Here is a 14,403-nt window from a genome sequence, read left to right as displayed (position 1 = left end):
GGCGTCCGACATTTCAGGCAGATTCTCTGCCATCTGAGCCACCAGAGGCATTACCCAGCCATTGGGGAAGCTCCATACTTTGATTACATCTATCGAAAATTATAAAAATAAGAGAAGACGTGAGTAGAGATTATTTTAGAGAGATAATTCTTTTTTTCTCTCCTTTCAAAAAATTTTACTGTGGTTCCACAGCTTACATTGCTTAAAATGTGTATGTTTTTAATGACATAGCTTCATTCTTATGTGTGGTTTTGTTACTTAGAGGTCATTGTTTTGCTTCAGCTAAGACAGAAGCAGAGGTGATTTATTATACACGTGTTAGATTCAGCCATGACTGAGAACAGAACTAGTGCAGAACGTCACAGGTCCAAGGCAAAGGACCAAATGGGGCCTTTGTTCTTTCTAAAGTAATTTTAGTTATTTATTTATTTTTATTTTGGTTGCAATAGGTCTTTGTTGCTGCGCCAGCTACTCTCTAGTTGCGGTATACAGGCTTCTCATTGTGGTGCCTTCTTTTGCTGCAGAACTTGGGCACAAGGGAGCATGGGCTCTAGGACAAGTGGCTCAGTAGTTGTGGCTGCCAGGCTCTAGAGCACAGGCTCAATGGTTGTGGGGCATGGGCTGAGCTGCTCTGGAGCATGGGGGATCGTCCCAGACTAGGGATTGAACCTGCGTCTCCTGCACTGGCAGGCGGATTCTTTTACCACTGAGACACGAGGGAAGCCCCAAAAGGGACTATTTTGATATGAGCAGGGTGGGTCTCTCCAAGGTGGTGGAGGTGATGGATATTCTGGATCCACTGAGACAAGTTCTAGACAGTAGGCATGCAGTCCAACAATTGGTACCAGAATTCCTAGCCTCTGGCTTTCTTTGCTCTGCTCCTGTGGCTTCCAAGGGTGCACAAACTGGCAGCTTCCTGGGACCTTGGCCTTGTATTTTTTTTGGCACTTCAGCCCATGCATTTTCTTCTCTCTCTACTTGACTCGAAGGCATGGAGGCTTCTCAGAAGATGGTGCTAAAGCCGAGAGCTAGGGGCAGTTTTTCATTTCAAGTTTTATCATGAAGACAAACAGAAAAAAAAATAGAAATTGGTGTATATGCTTTTTAAAAATTATATTCAAACTTCCAGGAAATTTCTATTCTGCGGCTCACTAGATGACTGAAGGCAATAAAGGCTGCTCATGCTGAATTATGGCAGATGGCTTTGTTATGAACAGGGCATCTGTGTTAACTTGACTTCCGGTAGCAGTTTTCCTCTATCTTCAAAAGGGATGTAAAGCCTTCACTTTCTGAAACTGGTATTAGCTCTGCAAAAGATTGTTTTGCTTTGTTTTCCGTGAAGGCTGGCATTCAAATTTTCACCAACCCTGGACGAAATCTCAAAGAACATCTTTTCTTACATCATCTCCAGTTGTGGATATAACAAGACAACCTGCCACCATACAATAAGGATGTTTTTCCTTTTGAGTCAGAGAAATTATGAGCAGTATCAGAGTACAAATTTAATATATTCAAAAGTATTTGCTAAAACACAGAGCTAGGACTAAACTTACTCAGTATGGTCCCAGTCAAACTTATCAGTAGCTTAAACAAGAGTAATGACACAAGTGGCTATACTCCCTCTTCCAATTAGAAGTTCCAGGTTTTATTGTTAAGAGCCACCCCAAGAAATCAATGGATAGTTTCTTAAAGATCCCATACTTTGGTTTTCTAGATTGTACTTTCAACTAGAATCTTCTCTGCCAAACAATTAAAAAGCAAACATGTGCTATTATGCTATGAGAAAATAATGGAAACAAACTAATCAGGTCTTTGAACTCACAGTTTAGTATGGTGACCATTTATTTCCAGATGATTCTGTGTCATCCTCAGCCTGACCTGCTCAACAGTCCATCCCACGCTTAGTAACCCCAAATGACTTTATACATTGTATGATATAGTCCCTCAGTCTATAAAACAGACATCATTTCTTTCTTTTTTTAAATATTTATTTATTTTGCTGTACCAGGTCTTAGTTGTGGCATGCGGGGTCTAGTTCCCTGACCAGGGATCAAACCCGGGCTCCCTGCATTGGGAGCTCAGAATCTTAGCCACTAGACCACCAGGGAAGCCCCCCCCGACCCCGCCTTTTTATTTTTTAATTTCAGGATAGAGACCTGTGGCTAAAAACATAGAGCTGAAATGACTGATTTTTCCCATTTATGCTCTTACGGAAGAAGAAATCTGCAAATTCAAGTACAAATTGGAAGAGTCCAAATTCTATTATCCACTTTCCTTGGTTTGTAGCATCACTGGAATGTGAATTTCACTTCTTAGTATTTGTAATGGTTTAGTTTTATGTGCCTACTTGAATGCTCACAAGATGGCCCGATTACTATACATCATTTCTGATATGCCTGGGAGGGTGTCCCCGGATAAAATGAGCATCTGAACGAGTGGATTCTATTAAGTATGTTGCCCTCCCCAATGTGAGTAAACAGCATCCAACATGTTGAAGGCCTGAGCAGAACAAAAGGCAGAGGAAAGAGGAATTTGCACTTTTTAAAATTTTTCCTGCCTCACTACTACTTGAGATGGGACATCTCATTTCCTCTCCTCCTGCTCTTGGATTGGAATTGACACCTCTGGCTCCCCTTCAGACTGGGACAGAATAACACCACTGGTCTCCAGTTTGCAGAGAGCAGACTGTGGGACTTCTTGGCTTCCATAATCACATGAGCCAATTTCTCATAATAAAGTTCCACATATATCCTCTTGGGTCTATTTCTCTGAAGAACCAGCTAATACAAGGTCCATTTCTTTTTTCACAGCCTCTGGACAATCTTTTGCTGAAATATTGAAAGATTTCTTGCTGAAAGCTCTGTAAACACATTTTCTTATTTCAGATCACTAATTCATGTAGCTTCTCTGATATTTTCCTCGTAATAATATACTCTAGTGATCTTTATCCAAAGAGGCAAACAGTGTTAGTGGCAGGTGCTCTGTGCTCACAAGCAAAGCAGCATGCATTTACATTTGTAAATATCCACTCCTGGAATATCATTGCTCATTCATTCTTTTTTTTTTTTTAACATCCATGTTTGCAGAGCCATCAACCATCCCAGAGCAATCTGTCTTGCTTGTCTGTGCTGAACTGTGAAAATGCATCTTGATCTCCTTCTGATTCCCCAAAGTCATGAGTCTAGCATAAAAGCAGACCTTTATTACTAATTGCCCTGGTATTTTCTTGTCCCCAAAGCACATGATGCTCAGACCACAGTTCTCAAGAAAGGAAACACAGTAATTGAATATTTCAGTTAAATGCAAAATTACACTTTATGTTGTTCTTCCAGCTAAGGTAGGTCTAGGATTTCTGAAAGGCCAGAATATCTAGAGATCTTTTAAGAACTTAGAGCAGAGGAAACATGGTGCTTTTATTCCTTTGTTCTAACTAAACGATGCTGTCAAATTCATGTTCTCTATTTCTATTTTCATATTTTCCAAACATACTCACCATGGGATACTACTACTGATTTACATTTAGAATATTTTTTCATGGAGTTCATAATTTGTAATTGATTAATAATGCACTTTTTGGTCAGCTTATGAGATGAGCTAGATTTTTTTTATGCTTTAAAGTTCCTGTACTGTGCATAATCGCACAGTTTAAGATCACTTTCTTCTGTCCCATTAAAATGTTAGAAAACAAACAAATCTAACTGAATAGTTTTCCCTAAGCTATTTATATCAAGTTAATAATCTATTAATAATATGTAATGGGAGTTAACACTGAAATAGAAAAACACATTATTTTGACGAATTACCCTCAGGGTCTGATAAGGCTTAACTAATTATTTATGTACAGGGAAGAGCAATCTGGTAAACAAGTACATTCAGTTTTGCTGAACCGTGCTCAACTTTGGTTCCAATTCATCTCACATCTTCCAGGAATGACCAGCAAAACTACACAGTGGCTTACAAAAAATTCCACCAGGTTCTGATTTCTCTGAGGTTAGGAGAAGGTGCTATATCATTTAATTAAAAGTAGGACCAAAGGGAAAGAAAAGATACAACAGTAAAATGTGACAGGTCTGTTGTATGATTTCTTTGATTTTAGATCATTTACTTTGAGATCAAGTCTAGTTTGTCTGAAATATTTCAACTTTTAAAAAAAGATCAAGACATTTTTTAAAAAAGATCAAGACAATGATTTAGGTAATTTAGAATAAACCCATCTGAACCCTTTACCAATGAGAAAACTGGTAACCCAAATGTTGATTATCTTATGCAAGGTCACCTGAACGTCAGGTTAGCAGCCTAGGACTCTTTCTATCCAAGTATGCTGACAATGGCACAGAATTATGGAGGAGGCCACCAGTTAAATGGGGCAAGAATGACCCATCTATATTGCAGATTGCTCTTGATGACTCAAATGATCTTCAAACTTCAGAAAAATCTTTTTCTGATTTCTAATGCCCCAGCCTCCTCGAGGCTCTACAAACACTTGATCAGTAGTCTATATTGATATACTTGGACAGAATTTCTCTAAGTGTGTCTATAAAACACATGTGTTTTATTCTTGCCCCCAAAAAAGCTATTTTCAGTAAAAAAAAAACTTGGGGAATTATTTTATGCAACACACCTGTTTTAGAACTGAAAATTTCTCTTTGAGAAAAAGACTTTTTAATGCACTTGTTCACATAAACTTTTATTTGCATATAGTGGTTATTTACCCTGGGGAGGGCATGGCAACCCACTCTGGTATTCTTGCCTGGAGAATCCCATGGACAGGGGAACCTGGCAGGCTACATTCCATAGGGTCGCAAAGAGTCAGACATGACTGGAGCAACTTAGCATGCACACACAGAGGTTATTTTAATAGTCACTACTCATATGTTCTAGAGCACCTGGCATGCTGTCTTGTGTTCATTTGGTGCTCAATAATTGCTTAGGAGTTTGAATTGCTCTATTTGAATTCCTCTAACATACTCCTTATATATGTATCACACATAGATATCTTTGTGGTCTCACAAGGATTTGCTCCCAAAGACTATTTCCAACTTCTAAGTTAATTCTGTTTTTTTAACTGAAGTAAAGTTGATTTACAATATTGTGTTAGTTTCAGGTGTAGAGCAAAATGATTCAGTTGTACATATATATGTACATATCTATATGTTTTTTAAAATTCACTTTTATTATAGTTTACTACAAGATATTGAATATAGTTCCCTATAGTTCCCTATGCTATACAGTAAATCCTTGTTGCTTGTCTATTTTATATATGGTAGTGTGCATCTTTTAATCCCATATTCCCAGTTCATCCCCCACTCCTTCCCCTTTGGTTACTATAATTTGTTTTCTATGTCTGTGAGTCCATTTCTGTTTTGTAAATGATTTCATTTGTACTATTTTTAAGATTCCACATATAAATGATATCGGGCTTCCCTGATGGCTCAGTGGTAAAGAATCTGCTTGCAATGCAGGACACAGGAGACTCGGGTTTAATCCCTGGGTTGGGAAGATTCCCCCGGAGGAGGAAATGGCAACCCACTCCAGTATTCTTGCCTGGAAAATCCCATGGACAGAGCAGCCTGGCTGGTGACAGTCCATAGGGTCACAGAGTTGAACACAACTGAGTGACTGAGCATGCATGAGTGATATCATCTAATATTTGTCTTTGACTTACTTCACTATGTAGGTGAAGTAAGTATGATAATCTCTAGGCCCAACCACGTTGCTGCAAATAGCATTACTGCATTATTTTTGATGGCTGAGCAATATATCATATATATATATATACATACAACATTTTCTTTAACCATTCATCTGTCAACAGATACTTAGGTTGCCTCCATGTCCTGGTTACTATAAACACTGCTGCCATGAACACTGGGGTGCGAGTATCTTTTGGAATTTGAGTGTTCATCTTTTCTGGACATATGCCCAGTAGTGGCATTTCTGGATCATATGGTAACTCTATTTTTAGGTTTTAAAGGAATCTTCCATGAACAGTATGAAATGGCAAAAAGATAGGACATTGAAAGATGAAATTCCCAGGTCAGTAGGTGCCCAATATGCTACTGGAGAAGAGTGGAGAAATAACTCCAGAAAGAACGAAGAGATGGAGCCAAAGCAAAAGCAACGCCCAGTTGTGGATGTGACTGGTGATGGAAGTAAAGTCCAATGCTGTAAAGAACGATATTGGATAGGAACCTGGAATGTTAGGCCCATGAATCAAGGTAAATTGGAAGTGATCAAACAGGAGATGGCAAGAGAGAACATCAACATTTTAGGAATCAGTGAACTAAAATGGACTGGAATGGGTGAATTTAACTCAGATGACCATGATATGTACTATTCTGGGCAAGCATTCCTTAGACGAAATGGAGTAGCCATCATGGTCAACAAAAGAGTCCAAAATGCAGTACTTGGATGCAATTTCAAAAATGACAGAATGATCTCTGTTCATTTCCAAGGTAAATCATTCAATATCACAGTAATCCAAGTCTATGCCCTGACCAGTAATGCTGAAGAAGCTGAAGTTGAATGGTTCTATGAAGACCTACAAGACCTTCTAGAACTAACACCCAGAAAAGATGTCCTTTTCATTATAGGGGATTGGAATGGAAAAGTAGGAAGTCAAGAGATACCTTGAGTAACAGGCAAATTTGGCCTTGGAGTACAAAATGAAGCAGGGCAAAGGCTAACAGAGTTTTGCCAAGAGAATGCACTGGTCATAGCAAACACCCTCTTCCAACAACACAAGAGACAACTCTACACATGGACATTACCCGATGGTCAATACCGATATCAGATTGATTATATTCTTTGCAGCCAAAGATGGAGAAGCCCTATACAGTCAGCAAAAACAAGACCGGAAGCTGACTGTGGCTGAGTCAGGAACTCCTTATTGTCAAATTCAGACTTAAATCGAAGAAAGTAGGGAAAACCACTAGACCATTCAGGTATGACCTAAATCAAATCCCTTATGATTATACAGTGGAACTTACAAATAGATTCAAGGGATTAGATCTGAGAGACAGAGTACCTGAAGAACTGTGGACAGAGGTTTGTGACATTGTACAGGAGACAGGAATCAAGACCATCCCCAAGGAAAAGAAATGCAAGGAGGCAAAATGGTTGTCTCAAGAGGCCTTACAAATAGCTGAGAAAAGAAGAGAAGTGAAAAGCAAAGGAGAAAAGGAAAGATATACCCATTTGAGTGCAGAGTTCCAAAGAATAGCAAGGAGACATAAGAAAGCCTTCCCCAGTGATCAGTTCAAAGAAATAGAGGAAAAAAATAGAATGGGAAAGACTAGAGATCTCCGGAAGAAAATTAGAGATACCAAGGGAACATTTCATGCAAAGATGGGCACAATAAAGGACAGAAATGGGATGGACCTAACAGAAGCAGAAGATATTAATAAGAGGTGGCAACAATACATAGAAGAACTATACAAAAAAGATCTTCATGACCCAGATAACCATGATGGTGTGATCACTCACCTAGAGCCAGACATCCTGGAATGCAAAGTCAAGAGGGCCTTAGGAAGCATAACTATGAACAAAGCTAGTGGCGGTGATAGAATTCCAGTTGAGCTATTTCAAATCCTAAAAGACGTGCTGTGAGAGTGCTACACTCAATATGCCAGGAAGTTTGGAAGACTCAGCAGTGGCTACAGGACTGGAAAAGGTCAGTTTTCATTCCAATCCCAAAGAAGGGCAATGCCAAAGAATGCTCAAACTACCACACAATTGCACTCATCTCACATGCTAGCAAAGTAACGCTCAAAATTCCCCAAGCCAGGCTTCAACAATACATGAACCGTGAAGTTCCAGATATTCAAGCTGGATTTAGAAAATGCAGAGGAACCAAGGATCAAATTGCCAACATCCGTTGGATCATTGAAAAAGCAAGAGTTCCAGAAAAACATCTACTTCTGCTTTATTGACTATGCCAAACCTTTGTGTGGATCACAACAAACTGTGGAAAATTCTTAAAGAGATTGGAATATCAGACCACCTGACCTGCCTCCTGAGAAATCTGTATGCAGGTCAAGAAGCAACAGTTAGAACTGGACACAGAACAGCAGACTGGTTCCAAATCAGAAAAGGAGTACGTCAAGGCTGTGTATTGTCACCCTGCTTATTTAACTTATATCGAGAGTACATCATGGGAAAAGGTGGGCTGGATGAAGCATGAGCTGGAATCAAGATTGCCAGGAGAAATATCAATAACCTCAGATATGCAGATGACACCACCCTTATGGCAGAAAGCAAAGAAGAACTAAAGAGCTTCTTGATGAAAGTTAAAGAGGGAAGTGAAAAAGTTGGCTTAAAACTCAACATTCAGAAAACTAAGATCATGGCATTTGGTCCCATCACTTCATGGCAAATAGATGGGGAAACAATGGAGACAGTGAGAGACTTTATTTTCTTGGGCTCCAAAATCTCTGCAGATGGTGACTGCAGCTATGAAATTAAAAGATGCTTGCTCCTTGAAAGAAAAGCTATGACCAACCTAGACAGTATATTAAAAAGCAGAGACATTACTTTGCCAACAAATGTCCATCTAGTCAAAGCTACGGTTTTTCCACTCATCATGTATGGATGTGAGAGTTGGACTATAAAGAAAGCTGAGTGCGGAAGAATTGATGCTTTTGAACTGTGGTGTTTGAGAAGACTCTGGAGAGTCCCTTGGACAGCAAGGAGATCCAACCAATCAATCCTAAAGGAAATCAGTCCTGAATATTCATTGGAAGGACGATCCAACCAATCAATCCTAAAGGAAATCAGTCCTGAATATTCATTGGAAGGACCGATGCTGAAGCTGAAGCTCCGATGCTTTGGCCACCTTATATAAATAACTGAGTCACTGGAAAAGACCCTGTTGTTGGGAAAGATGGAAGGTGGGAGGAGAAGGGGACGACAGAGGATGAGATGGTTGGATGGTATCACCTACTCGATGGACATGAGTTTGAGCAAGCTCTGGGAGCTGGTGATGGACAGGGAGGCCTGATGTGCTGCAGTCCATGAGATCGCAAAGAGTCAGACACGACTGAGCGACAGAACTGAACTGAACTGATACTGTTTCCATAGCAGCTGCACCAATTTACATTCCCACCAACAGGTAGGAGGGCTCCCTTTCCTCCAAACGCTCTTCTATATTTATTATTTATAGACTTTAGAATGATTGCCATTCTGATTGATGTGAGGTGATACTTCACTGTAGTCTTGATTTGCACTTATCTAATGATTACTGAATTATAGTGATTTTGAGCATCTTTTTATGTGCCTTTTGGCCATACGTATGTCTGGGAAAACATCTGCAAATGATGCAACCAACAAGGACTTCATTTCCAAGATACACACAGAACTCATACAACTCAGTAACAAAAAACCAAAACCACCCAAGCAAAAAATGGTCAGAAGACCTAGATAGACATTTCTTTAGGTTAATTCTTCATAGTACGACATCATTACTTTATATTTTTATCTTATCTGAAGTGGTAGTGAATTTCAGTCACAGTTTGACCTAAATGTAAGCATTAAAATATATTTCTAAGCCACGTCAGAGAAATTTGGAAATTAAGTTGCACGAACCAACCTTCTGTTTCCTACTCTGGAAATGGCTGACATATAGCTTATTCTCATATTTACTCCCTATGGGATTCGATATATTAGCCTCTATTATTATCGACCACATGATATCAGTCTTACTGTTGGTCAGGAAAGTTTTTATTAGTACTATTGTTCAGGTACTCCACAGTCTACTACTGTCAAAACCTGATCTATAACATGTTTTTAAGAGATAAATGACAGTATGGCTTTTTGTTTTAGTATTTTAGCTTTCCTGAATATAGTTCTTGTTCTTACCAAAGTGAGAGTTAAAGCAGTAATCCTCTGAAACATTTTAACAAACTAATGTAGAAAATGACTGAATATTTCCAAGTTTCTTTCTCAGCCCACAGGAATATGAGTTAGGTGCACTGATATAAATGTTGAATCTTTAATATTTCACACCAAAAGAAATGCCTCCAGGTAGCTTTTAGCATACTGCTGTAATCTTGGGTAATGAATTAATCATACTCGTCCTTAACATGGAATGTTAAGGTGGAATTCATACCGAAGAGGCCGGATCAGATAAGCAAGCACTTTTGCTCTGGAAAACTATCTCACCAGTACATTAGAGTTCATAGAATTGACTAATCTCCACAGACTAGGATCTAAAATTAATATAGGCCCCCAACCCCCAGTCTCAGAACAGTGCCAGATAAAAATCCCACATCAGACTGCCAGAGTGCTTCTGAGGAGAAGAACGGCACCCAGGGAACCAGTAATATTAATTCAGTAAATAGGAATTTATCCCACTTACCTTTGTCCTGAGGCCTTTCTGAATAGCAACAGCTAAAGTTGATTGTGGAGGGCTGGTTCCCTTAACTAAAGAGGAAGTATCTGTATGTACAGTGCCATTCCTTAAACTAAATTTCTGCTTAGCTGGGTGACACAGAATTATACCGAGGTTGGCTGGAAATTCACACGTTCATAGTGGTCGAAATGAAGCACAGGCTGGCTCCCTTGTGTTCTGACACACATGGGGGAGGTCTTGGTTCACATAATTTTGATTATAGAGAGGTGAAAGCTGTTTTATGTTTTGCTATCCACACCTCCAGTGAGCTCTCCTACTCCCTGTTATTTTATGGCTCTACTCATTTCTTACAAGTAGTATTTTGGAACCTAGCATAAGCAGCACGAGGTCCATCATAAATTTGGTTACACGCAAGGAGCTGAACTTGGGAAGACTGGCGTCAGTTGAGTGGCATCTTCCGTGAGAGAAGAGTATATACAAATGTGTATTTCATGGTCTGGTATCAATACATTTCATATTGAATTTAGAGCACCATCACCCTCATCCTTCCATCTGTCTGTTCAGTCATTAATTCTCTTAACAAATTTGTGTTCAGGATCTGTAATATTTAAGGTTCTCTCCTAGCAGTGCAGAGTATGATAAAAAAAACATATGATGTGGCTTCCAGCCTTCAGTTTGTGAATGGAAAGGGGAGAGGGTGAGGAGAGGGTGTGATGGAGAGAGAGCATGCTATGGTGGAAAGGGCGATCATAAACTTTACCTAAGTTATTTCTAGTTTTATAAATTCTACAAGATGAATTAACCCAACCCTCATTAGGCAGGTTTCCTAATCTTAAATATAAAATTTATTTAAAAAGTATCACTCCTTGTGCTTCCCTGGTGGCTCAGTGGTAAAGAATCTGCCTGCCAATGCAGGAGACACGGGCTTGGTCCCTGCTCTGGGAAGATCCCACATGCTGTGGAATAACTAAGGCCACGTGCATCTATTATGCATGTGCTCTAGAGCCCGGGAACTGCAACTGCTGAACTCATGTACCACAACTACAGAAGTCTGCACACGCTAGAGCTGTGCTCCACAACACGAGAAGCCACCGCAAAGAGAAGCCCACACACCGCAACTAGAGAGTGGCAGTGAAGACCCAGCAGAGCCATAAAGAAATAAATAAATAGAAACTATCACTCCTTTTTGTATATCATTATTTGGTAGCATAGAAATCACACATAATAGATACCTAAAATAGAGAAAGAGAAACTGACCTATGTAAATATCTATAATACAAGTCAAGTGAGATAAGTGCTATCGGGAAAGTACTAAGTACTGTGATAAATTTCGATAAATCAGACGTTGCTTTGACTTGGAAGCAGGATAAACGCTCTAGAAAGGGGTTACCTTTCTAACAAGCTCCAAAGAGCATGTAAGATTTCAAGGGACAAAAGAATCTGAGTTCAAATACCACATAAGAAGGATCTGAGTGCTTAAAAACGGACTGGAAGGTGGCAGGGAGGGGTCTGGGATGGCTGGGAAGTGTTGGTGTGAGTGGGAGGTCTGGAGTCTGAGAAGGGAGGGGCTGGTGACCCATTTACAGACAAAAAGAAGGTAGGTGGGTGAGGGCGGGGCAGGTTGGGGGTTGGGAGCATAAGGGTAGGATGTACTAAGTAAGAGGGCTGGGGCAAGATCACAGGGCGATTGAAATGCAGCCTCCAGGCTTTTGAACATTTTTTAGTGCCTATATACTGGACATAGCTGATATTGAAAGTATATGTGTGATATTGCAGGAATGAGAGTTGAGAAGAAAAGGAAAAAGGATAGAGACTTACCAAATGTCCACATTTTGGAGCAGAGAGGACGAAGAGCAATTGACATACTAGAAAACTGCAGCATGTGAAATCAGGGGACAGAATGTATTACGGGTTGTGAGAACACTATTTGTTTAAAAATAAAACTACCTGGAGCTTAAAAATCCACAGTATTTACTCAGATACATCTTACATGGACTAACACTTTTTTTTATAAAAAGAGAAGAATCTTTAAAAACTGAAAGAATCTACAGATGAATATTTATTTACCTGGTATTTGAATGAAAAAGAACTTTCCAAGAATAAAAGATGAGACATGACAACAGCATCAAAAATTGAAAATTTATGTAACCAGGACAAAATTTTGCTAAGATCAAACAGATGCATCTCAATTTCCCTCTTATTCGTGTCCTGTCTGCAGCCTGGTCCTTCCAGGGGTGGAGCCAACAGGCTGACTGGCCCAGAATAGGGGAGGAAGAGACTATGTTCTCTATGGAGCAGGCTGGGAAGTCAGGCGGTGAGGATTGCTAATGCCTCCATCTGCATAGGCCATCATTTTGCATACCAAGGGCTGCACAGAGCTGATCAGACCCTACAGTTCTTCCAGAATATGAAAAAAGACACCCTTTCTGCCCCCTGAGACTGGGGCCTGGAGGCTTGCTGCTCTGCGGAAGAAAAATATTTGGCACAAGGGAAGTCAGAAATAAAAAGTCAGAGAGATCATGCAAGGAAGAGGGACTTGAGAAGGTGGAAGAAGAGAATTGGTCCCAAATGTGTGGCCTGGATGAAGCCCCTTGATCTGAGGGTCAGAGGCAGAAATGGTCTCTCTCTCTCCATTTCCATTACATCTTTTAGTTTTATATATGTATGCATGTATCAATGTATAGTTGCTTTACAGTATTGTGTTAGTTTCTGCTGAAAATGAATATATATGTGTGTGTATATATATATATACACACACACACACACACACACATATATATATATATATATATCTCCCTCTTGGACCTCTCCCGCCCCCCCCCAACCACCCATCCTTCCAGATCACCAAAGAGCACCATTTGGTCTTTTGGCAATGAATGGCCTCTCTGGCTGCCTTTTACCAATCCGGGAGCAGCCACATCAAGGGTAACTGCTGGTGCATTTGGTTAGACCCAGGGAGGCCTGGAGGTGGAGATTTTCTGGGTACTTCTTGGTTCCCATGTGGTGTGTCTGGGACCTGCTCCTTGAAGGTGTTAGCTCTGAATGGAGAGCCTGTAAGTCTGGCACTGGCGTGAAGGTGGGAGACCTCCCAGCAGAGGCTGGGGGTGAAGCCCTTGTGCCCAGAAGAGTGTGGCAGGCAAAGGGCACTATGGCAACCAGCCTAAGGGACCCAGCCATCCAGGCAGCACCACCGGGCTGGGCTGAGGAGAGAGCCAGACAGAGAGTAGGTGGTACATGTGGATCCAAATTGTTCTTCAGTCCCACAAGGAGGTGACCAGTACACTCAACTCCACTCCGGACCAGAGCTGGGGAAGGGGATCAGCAATAAGACAGCCAACACAATTATGTCAACAAACCAAAAACTACTTAAAAGGGATATTGAAACAATCAGTTCAGACACAATTCAAACACTTAACAAAGCTCTAGAAGTTAGTTTCTACCTACTTATCCAATGGGTGAGAGTTTGTAGGCAAGACCAGCGAAGTTACAATAAAGGACACGTATCATCTGTTGCTGCATATTGAAGCACTGTATTGAGTAAATTTATGATTTGGACACATTCTCATATGTCAAAAACAACATTAATAAAATTAAATGTCAAATATCAAATAAGGGAAGGGCTTGCCAAGTGACAGTGGTGGTAAAGAACCCACCCAGTGGTGGTAAAGTGCCAGTGCAGGAGACATAAGAGACATGGGTTTGATCCCTAGGTCTGGAAGATCCCCTGGAGGAGAAGATGGCAACCCAGTCCAGTATTCTTGCATGAAGAATCCCATGGACAGAGGAGCCCCGAGGGCTAAGAGACCATGGGGTTGCAAGGAGTAGGACATGACTGAAGTGACTTAGCATACGTACGTCAAATGAGGGGAAAAAGATGAAGATGAAGAGAAAAAAGAGATGAACAAAGGGTTAATATCTTTTACTGACACAGGACTGTTTCGAATAAATAAGAAAGATGCTAAGATCTCAGGAGAGGAATGGGCAAAAACAACGACCAAAAACATCCCCAAATAACCAGTCAATTTATAAACCAGGAAATACAAATAGCTAATAAA

General features: G+C 40.3%; 1 long non-coding RNA gene across 1 annotated transcript in view; it reads left to right on the top strand.

Annotated features, from left to right (window-relative positions):
* The window catches only part of LOC145521385 (uncharacterized), a 67,910-nt gene extending 54,200 nt beyond the window's left edge, over positions 1–13,710 (top strand). The window contains exon 3 of the long non-coding RNA XR_014065361.1: positions 12,125–13,710. This is a non-coding gene — a long non-coding RNA (uncharacterized LOC145521385). The remainder of the gene's footprint in view (positions 1–12,124) is intronic.
* The last annotated feature ends 693 nt before the right edge of the window (positions 13,711–14,403 follow it).

Source organism: Giraffa tippelskirchi, chromosome 9, assembly GCF_054371585.1.
Source record: "Giraffa tippelskirchi isolate mGirTip1 chromosome 9, T2T-mGirTip1v1.2.pri, whole genome shotgun sequence".
Taxonomy (NCBI): domain Eukaryota; kingdom Metazoa; phylum Chordata; class Mammalia; order Artiodactyla; family Giraffidae; genus Giraffa; species Giraffa tippelskirchi.
The sequence above is the reverse complement of the archived record's forward strand: the minus strand, read 5'-3'. Positions and strand labels throughout refer to the sequence as shown.